At 50.4% G+C, this 16,799-nt stretch overlaps 1 protein-coding gene across 1 annotated transcript in view; it reads right to left on the bottom strand.

The window, feature by feature from the left end:
• Nucleotides 1-2,965, bottom strand: part of PRPSAP2 (phosphoribosyl pyrophosphate synthetase associated protein 2) — a 29,411-nt gene extending 26,446 nt beyond the window's left edge. Inside the window, exon 1 of the mRNA XM_075899774.1 lies at nucleotides 2,703-2,965. The gene's annotated coding sequence lies outside the window, so the exon portion shown is untranslated. The remainder of the gene's footprint in view (nucleotides 1-2,702) is intronic.
• Between the last annotated feature and the right edge of the window lie 13,834 nt (nucleotides 2,966-16,799).

Below are 16,799 nucleotides of genomic sequence, written 5' to 3'. Positions count from 1 at the left end.
GAGCATTCCAGTGACAGTATCATGATGAACTGCAGCCATCACTGTAGACATGAAGTACCACCTCAATTAACAAAGTGCTAAAAAGACAGCAACTTACTTTTTAAATATATACATACTTCAATATCTTCAAAGGGTCTTTCAGTATTACCCAAAGAACTGAACGTATCCATGCTCACACTTTGGAAAAAAACCAAAACCCTCAAACTGTGGCAAACAAAGGAAGTTAACTTACGCTAATGTCTCCATCTCATACCTTACCACAAATGTCTCCAAACAGAGATAGCAAGAATCTAACAAAGGTACAGAATCCATGGTAGGACAGTTACCACACCCTCTTATTAAGTATTCTAAAATAACATCTACAAAAATGACTGTGTGAATTAGTCACATTTATGGAAGTAGCTGTTTGATTCCAACACTAGCTATATTAAAGCTGTTTTACCAGCCTTTGCAACTAGACCTATGCTTAGTCAGTTTGCCCAGGATGCAGAAGCTGTACATAGCTCATCAGCAGTTGAGAGCCAACAAGAAAATGGGAATTTCCTACAAATGAAATATTCCACCACTGTGCATCACTTTGTTCAGTTTATGTGAATCAAACACTGGCTCATGCTACCACAGAAGCTTCTGAGAGGGGGAAGTTGGAAAAGGAAGAAAACCACTTGTGCAACTAGTAAGACAGATCAGATCTTGCAGCATTCCCTATAAACTGTGCGCTTGTGCGGCCACTCAGAAGAAATTCACATCCCACCCAGCTGACCAGCAGAGTGCCCACAGTTAGGTTGTTTCTGTGGGTGGCATACATTTGCACATGCCTCAGTGCACATAAGAATTTATTCCACACCTGGATGGAAAAAATCCACATATGGATAGAAAATTAGAGGGAACATTGACCCCAGGCCCTTTCAATTCTTGCGCTCAGCTGAGACTATCAATAAGAAAGACTATCAGGCTATTCTTATTTTTGTAAGTACAACCTATATACTTTTCAACAATGTAAGTTACCACTGACAAAAGCACAGGTGTAGACAGTGCTATGTTGGCAGGAGCATCATGGTTTGGAGAGTCCTGGCTTGTGCCCAGTCTCCCACTATATAATATAATGGAGATCACCTATCTCCTAGAACTGGAAGGGACCTTGAAAGGTCATCGAGTCCAGTCCCCTGCCTACACAGCAGGACCAAGTACTACCCCTGATGAATTTTTGCCCCAATCCCTAAATGGCCTCCACAAGGATTGAACTCACAACCCTGGGTTTAGCAGCAGGTCAATGCTCAAACCACTGAGCTATCCCTCTCCCTCCACTGTGCCTCCGCTTCCCCTCGCTTACATCCCTAGTCCAGACTAACCTTCAAAGTTTGGATCAGTTTGAGAAACTAAGGGTGTGTCTAGACTACCTAGTTTTGTCGACAAAAGTGGACTTTTGTCGACAAAACTATACCAGCGTCTACACTACCACTGAGTTCTGTCGACATAACGTCGACAGAACTCAGCAGTTTTGTCGACGCTGGTATACCTCATTTTACAAGGCATAACACCTTCTGTCGACAGAAGGTGTTATTGCCTGTAACGTTGCGTCCAGACTACGGAGTTCTGTCGACAAAGCAGCTTGCTTTGTCGACAGAACTCAATGTGTCTGGACGCTCTTTGTCGACGGAATTTTTGTCGACAGTATCTGTCGACAAAACTTCCGTCGACAAAACGCGGTAGTCTAGACGTACCCTAACATTTACCCCAGGTTGTCTTCCCAGTACCATCATACCCCACTTCCTCCCTCCCGCCTCCAATTTCTATTGTGTTGGTTTGGCGATGAAGTCACATACCCACCACAGCCAATCAGGTACGTAAGGAAAATAACACTGCCTGAGTGAAAACTGGATGGGATTCACAACAGATTCTAGACCACTAGGATTTCAGGATCCTCAGACAGGCAGAAATGGAGGCAGAAAACACCCAAGCAGATCACAGCGTCAAGTTTACAGTGGAGATGAGGCAGGGCCACCAGGTCCCCCCTCACTGCTCTGGGTGGAGAATGATGGCTAGAGAGAACTTCACGCCCCAGAGGAAGGCTGGGGATTAGTGTGGCCTTCCCCCCACTCACACACTCGTCCCTTCCCCATTGATACTGACTGACCCGCAAGTCCCCGTGGGACTGGGAAGCCCTGGGATACGCGCACACAAAGCGAACGCCTCTCCCTGCGCGCTCTCTGCTAGCAAAGCAAAGCAAAGCAATGACCCCCCCCCCGCACACGTGGTACTGCCCCGATCTCTCACGCTGGGGGAACGGGAGGGTAATGGTGATGGACCCTCCCATCTAGAGGCGGGGGGGGGACCACATCCCCCCCCTTACATGCCCTGAGGCTGGGGAGGAACCCATCTCCTCCTCGCCCTCAGTGGGGGGGGAGGGTGAACGCACCCCCACCCCGCCCCTTTGCCCCGGGCGGGGGGAGAGGAGCGAACCCCTCCCCCACCGCACGCCCCGAGGCGGGGCCGACTGGCCCTGAGCCACCCCCGGGTGCCCACCTCCCCTAGGCAGGGCTCCGTGATGGCGGCCCTCCCACGCCGGGGGCCCAGAGCAGCCGCCGGGGAGCGGGGAGCGGGGAGCGCCGCCTCCCCTCCCCCGCGCTAGGCTGGAGGATGGAGACGCCGGCCCGCAGCGAGCGCGCCCCCGGCAGAGATGGCGGCGTGGCCGAGCCCCTCACCTGCCGTTCAGCGCCGCTCCGGCCCCCCGGAGAAGGCGGCAGCCCGGCCGGCCGGCGGAGGGAGGGGAGGAGGCGGCGGCTTGGCTCGGCCCCTCGCCGTCCGGCTGCAAAATGGCGGCGCCGTGCGAGGGGGAGGGGCAGGGGCAGCCGCGAGGCGATATTCCCCTCAGCGCCCCCTGTTCGTGTCGAGGGGGGCGGTCACGGGGCGCTGCTCCCCGCCGCATCCCTCCCTTAGTGCCGGGGGGGCATGGCCCGCTCCTCCCCTCAGCGCCCGATAGTGTCCGGGGTGACCACGAGACACTGTCCCCTCAGCGCCCGTTAGTGTCGGGGGTGAACACGAGGCGTTATCCCCTCAGCGCCCGTTAGTGTCAGGGGCGAACACGAGGCGTTATCCCCTCAACGCCCGTTAGTGTCAGGGGTGAACACGAGGCGTTATCCCCTCAGCGCCCGTTAGTGTCACGGGTGAACACGAGGCGTTATCCTCTCAGCGCCCGTTAGTGCCGGGGGTGAACACGAGGCGTTATCCCCTCAACGCCCGTTAGTGTCAGGGGTGAACACGAGGCGTTATCCTCTCAGCGCCCGTTAGTGCCGGGGGTGAACACGAGGCGTTATCCCCTCAACGCCCGTTAGTGTCACGGGTGAACACGAGGCGTTATCCTCTCAGCGCCCGTTAGTGCCGGGGGTGAACACGAGGCGTTATCCCCTCAACGCCCGTTAGTGTCAGGGGTGAACACGAGGCGTTATCCTCTCAGCGCCCGTTAGTGCCGGGGGTGAACACGAGGCGTTATCCCCTCAGCGCCCGTTAGTGTCAGGGGTGAACACGAGGCGTTATCCCCTCAGCGCCCGTTAGTGCCGGGGGTGAACACGAGGCGTTATCCCCTCAACGCCCGTTAGTGTCGGGGGTGAACACGAGGCGTTATCCCCTCAGCGCCCGTTAGTGTCAGGGGTGAACACGAGGCGTTATCCCCTCAACGCCCGTTAGTGTCAGGGGTGAACACGAGGCGTTATCCCCTCAGCGCCCCTGTTAGTGCCTGGGGTGAACACGAGGCGTTATCCCCTCAGCGCCCCTGTTAGTGCCGGGGGTGAACACGAGGCGTTATCCCCTCAGCGCCCCTGTTAGTGTCGGGGGTGAACACGAGGCGTTATCCCCTCAACGCCCCTGTTAGTGTCGGGGGTGAACACGAGACACTGTCCCCTCAGCGCCCCTGTTAGTGTCGGGGGTGAACACGAGACACTGTCCCCTCAGCGCCCCTGTTAGTGTCGGGGGTGAACACGAGGCGTTATCCCCTCAGCGCCCGTTAGTGTCAGGGGTGAACACGAGGCGTTATCCCCTCAACGCCCGTTAGTGTCAGGGGTGAACACGAGGCGTTATCCCCTCAACGCCCGGTAGTGTCAGGGGTGAACACGAGGCGTTATCCCCTCAACGCCCGTTAGTGTCAGGGGTGAACACGAGGCGTTATCCTCTCAGCGCCCGTTAGTGCCGGGGGTGAACACGAGGCGTTATCCCCTCAGCGCCCGTTAGTGTCAGGGGTGAACACGAGGCGTTATCCCCTCAGCGCCCGTTAGTGCCGGGGGTGAACACGAGGCGTTATCCCCTCAGCGCCCCTGTTAGTGCCGGGGGTGATCACGAGGCGTTATCCCCTCAGCGCCCCTGTTAGTGTCGGGGGTGAACACGAGGCGTTATCCCCTCAACGCCCCTGTTAGTGTCGGGGGTGAACACGAGGCGTTATCCCCTCAGCGCCCGTTAGTGCCGGGGGTGAACACGAGGCGTTATCCCCTCAGCGCCCGTTAGTGCCGGGGGTGAACACGAGGCGTTATCCCCTCAGCGCCCGTTAGTGCCGGGGGTGAACACGAGGCGTTATCCCCTCAGCGCCCCTGTTAGTGTCGGGGGTGAACACGAGGCGTTATCCCCTCAGCGCCCCTGTTAGTGTCGGGGGTGAACACGAGGCGTTATCCCCTCAGCGCCCTGTTAGTGTCGGGGGTGAACACGAGGCGTTATCCCCTCAGCGCCCCGTTAGTGTCGGGGGTGAACACGAGGCGTTATCCCCTCAGCGCCCGTTAGTGTCGGGGGTGAACACGAGGCGTTATCCCCTCAGCGCCCGTTAGTGCCGGGGGTGAACACGAGGCGTTATCCCCTCAGCGCCCCGTTAGTGTCGGGGGTGAACACGAGGCGTTATCCCCTCAACGCCCGTTAGTGTCAGGGGTGAACACGAGGCGTTATCCCCTCAGCGCCCCTGTTAGTGCCTGGGGTGAACACGAGGCGTTATCCCCTCAGCGCCCCTGTTAGTGCCGGGGGTGAACACGAGGCATTATCCCCTCAGCGCCCCTGTTAGTGTCGGGGGTGAACACGAGGCGTTATCCCCTCAACGCCCCTGTTAGTGTCGGGGGTGAACACGAGGCGTTATCCCCTCAGCGCCCGTTAGTGTCGGGGGTGAACACGAGGCGTTATCCCCTCAGCGCCCGTTAGTGCCGGGGGTGAACACGAGGCGTTATCCCCTCAGCGCCCCGTTAGTGTCGGGGGTGAACACGAGGCGTTATCCTCTCAGCGCCCGTTAGTGCCGGGGGTGAACACGAGGCGTTATCCCCTCAGCGCCCGTTAGTGCCGGGGGTGAACACGAGGCGTTATCCCCTCAGCGCCCGTTAGTGCCGGGGGTGAACACGAGGCGTTATCCCCTCAGCGCCCGTTAGTGCCGGGGGTGAACACGAGGCGTTATCCCCTCAGCGCCCGTTAGTGCCGGGGGTGAACACGAGGCGTTATCCCCTCAGCGCCCCTGTTAGTGTCGGGGGTGAACACGAGGCGTTATCCCCTCAGCGCCCCTGTTAGTGTCGGGGGTGAACACGAGGCGTTATCCCCTCAGCGCCCTGTTAGTGTCGGGGGTGAACACGAGGCGTTATCCCCTCAGCGCCCGTTAGTGTCGGGGGTGAACACGAGGCGTTATCCCCTCAGCGCCCCTGTTAGTGTCGGGGGTGAACACGAGGCGTTATCCCCTCAGCGCCCGTTAGTGTCAGGGGTGAACACGAGGCGTTATCCCCTCAGCGCCCCGTTAGTGCCTGGGGTGAACACGAGGCGTTATCCCCTCAGCGCCCCGTTAGTGTCGGGGGTGAACACGAGGCGTTATCCCCTCAGCGCCCCGTTAGTGTCGGGGGTGAACACGAGGCGTTATCCCCTCAGCGCCCCCGTTAGTGCCGGGGGTGAACACGAGGCGTTATCCCCTCAGCGCCCCGTTAGTGTCGGGGGTGAACACGAGGCGTTATCCCCTCAGCGCCCCCGTTAGTGCCGGGGGTGAACACGAGGCGTTATCCCTTCAGCGCCCCCGTTAGTGCCGGGGGTGAACACGAGGCGTTATCCCCTCAGCGCCCCCGTTAGTGCCAGGGGTGAACACGAGGCGTTATCCCCTCAGCGCCCGTTAGTGCCGGGGGTGAACACGAGGTGTTATCCCCTCAGCTCCCGTTAATGTCGGGGGTGAACACGAGGTGTTATCCCCTCAGCGCCCCCGTTAGTGCCGGGGGTGAACACGAGGCGTTATCCCCTCAGCACCCGTTAATGTCGGGGGTGAACACGAGGCGTTATCCCCTCAGCGCTCGTTAGTGTCGGGGGTGAACACGAGGCGTTATCCCCTCAGCGCCCGTTAGTGTCGGGGGTGAACACGAGCGTTATCCTCTCAGCGCCCCATTAGTGGCCACGAGGCATTATCCCCTCAGCGCCCGTTAGTGTCGGGAGTGGCCACGAGGCGTTATCCCCTCAGCGCCCCTGTTAGTGCCGGAGGGTGGCCATGAGGCACTGTCCCCTCAGCGCCCCTGTTGGTGTCGGGGGTGGCCACGAGGCACTGTCCCCTCAGCGCCCCTGTTAGCGTTGGGGGTGGCCACGAGGCGTTATCCCCTCAGAACCCCTGTTAGTGTCGGGGGTGAACACGAGGCGTTATCCCCTCAGCGCCCCTGTTAGTGTCGGGGGTGAACACGAGGCGTTATCCCCTCAGCGCCCCTGTTAGTGTCCGGGGTGGCCACGAGGCACTGTCCCCTCAGCGCCCCTGTTAGCGTTGGGGGTGGCCACGAGGCGTTATCCCCTCAGCACCCCTGTTAGTGTCGGGAGTGGCCATGAGGAATTATCCCCTCATCGCCCCTGTTATTGTCTGGGGTGGCCACGAGGCACTGTCCCTTCAGCGCCCCTGTTAGTGTTGCGGGCGGCCACAGAATGCTATTCCCCTCAGCACATCTTGGGTTGGGGTTTGGCCTCAGGGGAACTACTTCCCTCAGCACCTTCTGTTAGTGTTGGGGGGTGTCTGCAGGGCACTATTCCCCTCAGCACCCCTGCTAGTGTTGGGGGTTGGCCTTGAAGTGCTACTCCCCTCAGTCCTCCCCTGTTAGTGTTGGGGGGGCAGCCATGAAGCGCTACTCCCCTCAGCAAGCAGGGATATCCATGAATGGAGGTAGGTGTTAAGGGGGGTTAATAGGCAGGTGTAAATAAAGGGGTGAGCAGTTTGGGGGGCACATTTGAATAGGGGAGCTCTCATCTGGTGCTCTCCTGCCAATAAACCAAAAGCCCTTCCTAGAGGGTGGAAGTGTTTTGTCCCCAAAGTGCTGACAGTGTTCACTCAAACTTACTTTTAGCGACAAAGCTGTGTAAAAGAAAGGATACTCTAGTTTTTCAGTTTCTCATGATACCAATGTCAGTTATCTGTGTAATAATTTTGTTAAACCAAAGTTATTATTTGTGCAATTTTTGCTGTGACAAAGCTGTTTTTTCTCCCCATGACAAACAGTGATCCTCTATTCTTCGTTGTATGGCTCATATATCTTGGGAATGAGACCTTGGACTCCTATCAGTACTGAACCCTCTCCCTGCCTCTCACCCTTCTTAGAGCCTAAAAAGGGGAAAAGAAGTCATGCGATATCCTTTACCTTCTGTCAGGCAAGTAGTACTTCATTCAGTTTCTTATATTTACATTACAGTTTTCTCTAAGGCTGTGTCCAGACTCAGGGGTTTTTTCGAAAAAACTTCAGCTGCGTCTAGACTGCAGCCGCGTTCTTTCGAAATTAAATCGAAAGAATGCGGCTTTTCTTTCGACGGTGGTAAACCTAATTCCACGAGGAAGAACGCCTTCTTTCGAAAGAAGGCGTTCTTGAAAGCAAACAGGCTTTTTAGAAAGAGAGCATCCAGACTAACTGGGTGCTTTCTTTCGAAAAAGCGGCTTGCTTTTTCAAAATTCTGCGTGCAGTCTAGACGCTCTCTTTCGAAAGAGGCTTGCAGTCTAGACATAGCCTAATATTGGCTGTAGGTTTTTTTGGTTTTGGTATGCGTACAGCACTTACCACTTTAGTATCTTATGATTGTTCATTTCACTTAGATTCTATAACCTTTGCTTATATTTAAAGCTTATTCCCATTAACCAGTTAATCATCTCTCTTCATATTCTGGTAAAACTAAGTGGATCTACAGGCAGTCCCCGACTTAGGCGGATCTGACTTATGTCGGATCCGCACTTACGAACGGGGCTTTCTCGCCCCGGAGGTCGGGGCGACAAAGCCCCGTTCGTAAGCTGCTCCGGTGCCCCTGGTCTGCTGGAGACCGTCTCCAGCAGACCAGGGGCACCGGGCGGGTTCCCGCGCTTCTGAGGCTTTGCCAGAGCAAAGCCTCAGAGGTGCGGGGAACCGCCGCTGCTGCCGCTTCAGTCTGGGTGCCTGTGGTCTGCTGGGGACGGTCCCCAGCAGACCACAGGCACCCGGACTGAAGCCGCAGCCGCGGCGGGGTCCCGCGCCTCTGAGGCTTTGCCAGAGCAAACCAGGCTTTTCCCCCAGCAGACCAGGCTTTTGTTTTGGACTCTGGGGCAGAGCAGCTGGGGCGCTGCCGATTGGTCCTGCAGCGCCGCTCTGGGCACTACTGGAACAACCCGGCAGCACCCCAGCTGCTCTGCCCCAGGTCCTGATTCAGCCGCTGCTGGTCAGTTTCAGCAGCGGCTGAATCAGGACGCCTGGGGCAGAGCAGATGGGGTGCTGCTGGGTTGGTCCAGTAGCACCGAGCGGCGCTACTGGAGCAACCCAGCAGCACCCCAGCTGCTCTGCCCCAGGTGTCCCAAGTCAGCTTCTGCTGAAACTGACCAGCGCTGACTACAGGAAGCCCCAGGCAGAGTTGCTCTGCCCCAGGCTTCCTGGAATCAGCTGCTGATCAGTTTCAGCAGCAGCTGACTTGGGGACGCCTGGGGTTCTTAAGTTGATTCTGTATGTAAGTCAGAACTGGCGGTCAGTTTCAGCAGTGTCTGAATCTGGATGCCAGTTCCGACTTACATACAGATTCAACTTAAGAACAAACCTACAGTCCCTATCTTGTACGTAACCCGGGGACTGCCTGTATTTAACATAAGGGCACAGAACAGGAAAGTGTTGTTTTTCTCCACATATTCAAGTAGAACTAAAACATTTATTTCTGCTGTGTGAAAAAAAGAAGTTACCTACTGGTGGGCTTGATTCACCAGTCATTTACACACGTTTTCAGTTCAAGGAACACTGTTTATTTCTGTGAAGTAACTTCTGACTTACACTGGTAAGTGAAAGGAAAAATCAAGTCTTGTTGTTATATTTTTCTGTAACCTGACAGGTGTTTCCTAAGCCCATTGAGCCTTTCATATAGAGTGCATCTACACAGCACCCTAAACTCAAAATAAGCTACGCAAATTGTGTATCTTATTTAAATTCTATTTTGAAATTTGGTGTGTCTATACAGTGCCAAATTTCAAAATAACGCACTATTTCAAGACATCCCTTAACCCTCATGGAATGCCGAAATAGTGCACTCATTATTTCAAAATAACAGGCGGCTTGTTAAGATGCAGGGGATCTATTTTGGGATCTATTTCTACCTCTGGTATCCCGAAATAGCTGCGCTTGTGTAGACGTACCCCTATTTAATTATTTTTCAGCTTCTTGGGTTGATTCTTTCCCGATGCAACATTGATTTCACCACTAGCAGGTACATTCATTGTAGCACCTCACTTCTAGCTAGCACAGCAGGTCTGAAATTTATTTCAGAAGTAATAGCAATAAAATGTCTTGGACCACTTGACCACTGATACAGTTGTCAGCCTTCCATCGTAACATTTAGCTACCTTCAGACAACCAGGGTCTGATCTGTACTACATTGCCCCAGTTCTCTGACATCATTGTTGTAGGTCCAAGCAAAGAGAGCAGCCTGGGAAATAAGAATAGCTGACTTCTGATCCCTGCTCTGACATTAACTGACACCAAATGAAATTAATGGGTAGCAGGTTTTAAACTAATAAAAGAAAGTTCTTCACACAGCACACAGTCAACCTGTGGAACTCCTTGCCAGAGGAGGCTATGAAGGCTAGGACTATAACAGAGTTTTAAAAAGAGCTAGATAAATTCATGGAGATTAGGTCTATAAAAGGCTATTAGCCAGGAGGTAAGGAATGGTGCCCTTCACCTCTGTTTGTCAAAGGCTGGAGAAGGATGGCAGAGACAAATTGCTTGATCACCCTATCTGGGGCACCTGGATAGGACAGGATACTGGGCTAAATGGACCTTTGGTCTGACCCAGTATGGCCATTCTTATGTTCTTATGATTTCTGCCACTTTAAGCAAGTCACCTTATTTCTCTTTAAGTTTCCATTTGGAAATCTGTAAATTAGGAATAATTAACTCCTGGGGAAAAGAAGATTAATTTTACAATAAACTATTGAAGTGCTAAGAATTAATAAAACTCTGCAAAAGGATAAGGCATTAATATGGTTCTTTTTGTATTTGGTTTTTTTTTAATATAATTATTCATTTAACAGTCATTTGAAGGCCTATGAAAGATACCACAGTTGGTACTCAGCCTTCAGTGTAATCCTACTACAGTTCATACTGACTTACACAGGGAAGTTTCCTTTTGGTAGTTATGACAAAATTGGTGCCCACTGGAGTCCCTGTTTGATTCTTGAAAGCAGTAGGATGGGGGATTCCACTAACTGATTTAAGTTTCCTCCAGAATCTGGCCACAACAGTTCCCCTATAACACTGTCATCTAGTTGCAGTATTGCCAACCCCAAATGTTCAAAAATCATGAAATTATGTAAAAATAATTAGTTTGGTCTTTTTATTTGGCTTCTGCTTTTTGAGAGTTGAAGGTGAACTGAGGTCACATTTTGATGCTTTCTCCACAACCACAAGGACTAGAACTTTTTCTTTAAGAAAAGAGTGAAGGCTGAGCCACCACATATTCACTTGATGCCAGGAACTGGGGCTTTAAGGAAAACAATAAATATCATGAGATTCATGATAAAATCATGAGAGTTGGCAACACTGAAATACTTCCCCTCCAGTGTTCCCTGTAAGCTGTGCACTTGGTCAGCCACCCAGGAGAGATTCAAATGACACCCAGTTGATTAGCAGAGCACCCACAGCTGGCAGCAGCTGACGTGTTTCTACTGGTGGTGCACATAACAAAATGTATTCCACACATGGATGGAAAAAATTAGAAGTAACATTGTTCCCTTCCCTGGTTAAACAAACCCACATGTTTTTACAGGGGAAGTTAAAGGTTATTTATTCATCTTTCTGATCTGATTATGATTGTTAACAAGAATGGAATATTAAGAAATCACAGACGTACTGCTCAGATACTATGATGATGGAACCATACAAATAGTATTAGTTGTCTTCTGTAGTTGGAGTTCAACAATGCATAAACACCACCTCCATTACAATGCATTGTCTCCTAGAGCCTGCACGAGTAGTCTGCACTACTGATACCTTCACAAACACACGGAAAGTAGTTTTCAAAAATAGCCATCTCTGCTATAGTGAGCCACTATCAACCACTCCCTCTTCACTGCCTTGTGAGTAAAGGACTAGAAGAGCTGTTCCCAAGACAGAATAGTGGGAGAGATGGCTAGTAGCCAACAAAAGAACTGGAACATAGTGATAAAGCTATGAATATTGTTGCAAGTCTAAGGGGGAGAGCAGCCATTGGTAAAATTTCTACATTCCCTTCCCACACTTGAAAACATTGTGGGAAATAGCATTTCCCTCATTAGCAAACTAAGTTGTTGTCAAGAATCATAGATACAGAGAGCAGGTCTTATCTATGCTATGTTAAGTGTCATGTAAACACTATATAAATATTTTAACAACTACTACTGCCTTATGGTGATTTAATAGCCTAAGAGAAATAGGCACCCTAGCTATTTGTTACATCCTAGTTTCTTCGGTGTTGTATAGCTTTTAACTGATAACATACTTTCCAATCTTTCTGTTTTCCTGTTTACAGGAGTTCTCAGCTTCAGCATGAGTCTGAACTGATTCACATATTTGCCATGTTAGCAGGAATTAAAATGCCAGCCTATGTTATGGGCACTGGGCTATTCCCCCCCATCAAGTTTCAAGTGTTCATGAGGAATGAGGGGCTTGGTATATAACTAGAAAGAGATCACTGTGTATACATGCATGTACACAGTTTTATTCTCACATCTGGAATGAGGGCTGCAACATTCATTCAACTTGCTGTTTTACAGATGCTTTTTGTACTCAAACTTATTTACATTTAGTTGGGTAGATTCACTAAAGTAGTCACATTTTAGAATAGAGCATTGCTACTTAACACTGCAGCCCGCAGCCATTTGTTTGCAGCCTGTGGTGCAGTTTGGGTTTACGCGGGGTTCAACACGTGGGCCACAGGTGGAAGCCAAAACAAAAAAGTAGTCAATATAATGGTCATCTGTTGATATGTTTTAATAGTTACGGTAAATTTCTAGACTGCCATTTCTCATTAAAAGTGCTGTCATATGGGTAAAAATCAGGTAAATATTGCATTTTATTAATATCAGCAGAACTGACTTATATGGGGCCTGTGTGTTGTATAGTCTTGCCTTAAACTTTGTATCCATGCCCATCAGTATGAAAGAAGATATTTGCATATATACTTCGCTCAAGATTAGAGGACTACAGTCAGTGTTATGGCTTGCATAGGTATTTGGTCAGTGGCATTTTTTTATAGTACAGGTTGAACCTTTCTGGTCCAGCAACATCCGTGGTCTACCATGATTTTAGTTAGCTGGATATCCACTTATCATGGGTGTGGCCAAGTTTCCTGCAGTCCCATAAAGTTTGTTTACAGCCACCAGTCCTGGCTCTCAGTGGTCTGTGCTGTTACTCAGCTCTAATTTACCCCTTAATGTCTTCTAAGCTGTGGAAGTTTTGGTACTGTTGCTAGACAATACTGACCTCCTGTGGTTTGGCAAATTCTCTGGTTCGGCATTGGTCAGGTCTGGAGAGTGCCGGACTAGAGAAGTTCAACCTGTAGTTGGTATAGAATAAGCTATAATTACTGATGGATACACAAATCCAGCACAGCTTTGTATTTCAGTATAGCAAGAATCTATACAGAGGCACAAAATTCATACAACACAGAAAAAAATCTGTTCATAGCATATGGAGTTGCACAAAGGCTGAGTAGAATCATAGAATCATAGAATAATAGGACTGGAAGGGACCTCGAGAGGTCATCGAGTCCAGCCCCCCGCCCTCAAGGCAGGATCAAGCTCCGTCTACACCATCCCTGACAGATGTCTATCTAACCTGTTCTTAAATATCTCCAGAGAGGGAGATTCCACCACCTCCCTTGGCAATTTATTCCAATATTTGACCACCCTGACAGTTAGGAATTTTTTCCTAATGTCCAATCTAAACCTCCCCTGCTGCACTTTAAGCCCATTACTCCTTGTCCTGTCCTCAGAAACCAAGAGGAACAAATTTTCGCCTTCCTCCTTGTGACACCCTTTTAGATATTTGAAAACCGCTATCATGTCCCCCCTTAATCTTCTTTTTTCCAAACTAAACAAACCCAGTTCATGAAGCCTGGCTTCATAGGTCATGTTCTCTAAACCTTTAATCATTCTTGTCGCTCTTCTCTGTACCCTTTCCAATTTCTCCACATCTTTCTTGAAATGTGGCGCCCAGAACTGGACACAGTACTCCAGCTGAGGCCTAACTAGTGCAGAGTAGAGTAGGAAGAGCAGAGTAGCATTTATTGTACATCTGGTTCCAGGATGGCTCAGAGCAACCTGCAGGGATTGCGTTACTGAGTGCACTTTTCTGATCCTTATAGGAGCAGTCTGTTCCCTTGCATCAGTGTGCACTGCATGTGTTTTGGCCTTATCACTGAGCCAGCAGTTCACATTTCCTTAGACCAGAGGTCCTCAACCTTTTTTCATTCATGACCCCCGGAGCCAGGAAAATTTTTTGTTGAGAAAAAAAAAAAGGCTGGGAACATTTTTGTTGCGGCCCCTTTAATTTAAAGTGCCACTCCCCCCACCCACCCGCCACGTGTACGTCAGGGGCCCAAGCCAGGAAAACAAAATGCCGACTGGCCCGGATCAAAGTGCTGCAACCCCCCCACCCCCAGGAAGACAGCCGCAACCCCCTTGGGGGTCGCGACCCACAGGTTGCGCTCCACTGCCTTAGACCATGGCACTGGCAAGGAGTAAATAGACCTCTTCCCTGCTGCTTTGCCCCAGTTGGGAATCCTACCCTCCCTTTAGCTGCACAGACGCTGTGGGGCCCTTTCCATTCATGAATTTAGTGCAAGTCAAGGTATGCCTCTAAGATTATGGGGTAAGGTCAGCTACACTCTTAGTGTCCTGTGTTATGTACACAGACAGTTTTCCTACTAACTAGTCCTTCTCTAGCCTGTTTCATTGTCAAGTCTCAACCACATCTTGCTCATGACAGGAAACTGCCTTCACCTCACTGCTGTAGCCTACATTTCCTGCCAAATCAGCAGGCTCTGAAATATGCTCCTCTTTCAGCTATTCTCACCCTCCGAGCTTCTGCATATTTTGTTTTGCTTGTACTCAGAGCTGGGCTATCCAACCAGTCCATTTCCCAGCCCAGAAAAAGGACACTTATTTAAAAGACTGACTTACCAGGAAAGCCTCATTGGAAGCATCCTCTTGTCTCCATTGGCAGGGGTGGGGTGGGTGTCATTGGGTTTCACAAGAGGTTCCTCATGTCTGGGTCACCAAGAAGCTTGAACTTCCTCCCCTTCACATTGCCTCCCTTCTTTCCTTCACTGGCCCTTGGTCCTGCATGACATTCAGCCCAAGCACCTTGTTCTCACCCTCAAGACTGTGTAACTCCTCTCCTGCTTTCATCTCTGCTCTCAGATCTTCTCACACCATCTCTGGCTTCCTCTCATCTGTTCAATGTCCCCATCTAGGCTTAGCATCATTCCTTTCATGGGTAGCCTCCCAATCCCATGAAGCAAATGCCCTCTCCCCTCCAGACTAGGGGGCTGTGTCTACACTGGGCCACTTATTCCAGAAAAGCAGCTGCTTTTCCGGAATAAGCTGCGAGCTGTCTACACTGGCCCCTTGAATTTCCAGAAAAGCACTGATGATTTACTGTAAGAAATCAGCTGCTTTTCTGAAAAAACTATGCTGCTCCTGCTTGGGCAAAAGTCCTTTTTCTGGAAAACTGTTCCGGAAAAGGGCCAGTGTCGACAGCACAGTAGTCTTTTCCGCAAAAAAGCCCCGATCGCGAAAATGACAATCGGGGCTTTTTTCCGGAAAAGCGCGTCTACATTGGCCACAGATGCTTTTCCGGAAAAAGGGCTTTTCCGGAAAAGCATCCTGCCAATGTAGACGCTCATTTTCCGGAAATACTTATAACGGAAAACTGTTCCGTTTTAAGCATTTCCAGAAAAAGGTGCCAGTGTAGACACAGCCGGGATGTTTAATCCCATTTAATTAGTAAACCATTCACATCCCTCCTCCAAACCTACTTTTCACCACTGCCTCCTAAGTGGATCTTTTTGCTGATGGTCACACCTGCACACTACTAGCCTCATGAAACATCTCTGTAAGAGCTTGAGGACAAGGACCTGAACTTAAGAGGTATCAAGTATCACATACATTTGTGTCACTGGAGCATGATGATATATAAATAATCAACTGATACTAAAACATGTTTCACACTCTTAGATGAGGCCTTAGCTTACTGGAAATCCCACCACACCCTTCTTTTAGGTCCTGCCTTCATTAGGGGAACAGCCACATCACTTACACTACAATTATCCCCCATTATGATTAAAATGCCATTCTAGTTTACAGTGTATGCCACGTCTAAGAGTGCTAGAGCTTTACTTCACCTAAGATTTTAGCACTGCTAGGCACCACCTGCAGTGCAAGATGTAGTTGTGTTTTAATATGTCATAAGCATGTTGTAAGTAACAGTGATTTTTTTGAAATACTGTACAGGTCCAAAATCTACACTCACCATACCAGAGTCTGTACTAGCCTGGCTTTATAACCACTTTCCTCATGGTCTTCACTGGCCAAAAATAGCATTGTTCTTTTAGTGATTATTCATATGCCTTCCAATCAGGTGCTAATCCAGTACTGCAGCCATGTCTCTCCTCAGCCTGCTTCTAATACTATATTTCCCTTAACCAGTTCATCAAACGCTACACAGCCTTGCCAGATTCACCAACCCTCTCTGCTGCTATACCAGACTAAAGGGTTTTGCCTATTAAAACTCCCATTTATTCTTTCTGTTCTCTTTTGAGACTTGTCCTCACTCAGACCATTCCTAGCTTTGCTACCTGCCCCTACAGATCCTTGAGCAATTGTACACAGATGTTTAACCCTCCACTTTGATCAAATGAGCTGTGCTTTAATAGGCTCACCCAGGGAGCCACCGCTTCACAGGAATGAGTCAGGTTTTCGTACAAGTTGGGACAGCAGATTTAACACATTTCTCAACTAAGAATCAATTTGAACAAACTCTTAGGCCATGTCTATACTGGCAGATGGAAAGCACTGGCAGTTACAGCTAGGGTTGCCAAGTGTCCGGTTTTGAACCAGACAGTCCAGTATTTGAGGGTTCTGTCCGGGAAACAAATTGAGAAAATACCAGACATATAAAATGTTCGGTATTTTCTAATTAGCTAAGTTTACTATCAGGGCTCGCCAAGCAGCGTGCGCAGATCGCTCTGCACCGGCTCTTCCGGGGTGTAATCTACTCGCCACGGTCTCCCCGATCTCCTCCCAGCCAGCCCTGCTTCCTGCCAGCTGGTTCTCCCCCCTCCTCCTCCCGATCTCCCCT

Source organism: Pelodiscus sinensis, chromosome 16 (genome assembly GCF_049634645.1).
Source record: "Pelodiscus sinensis isolate JC-2024 chromosome 16, ASM4963464v1, whole genome shotgun sequence".
Lineage (NCBI taxonomy): Eukaryota > Metazoa > Chordata > Testudines > Trionychidae > Pelodiscus > Pelodiscus sinensis.
The sequence above is the reverse complement of the archived record's forward strand: the minus strand, read 5'-3'. Positions and strand labels throughout refer to the sequence as shown.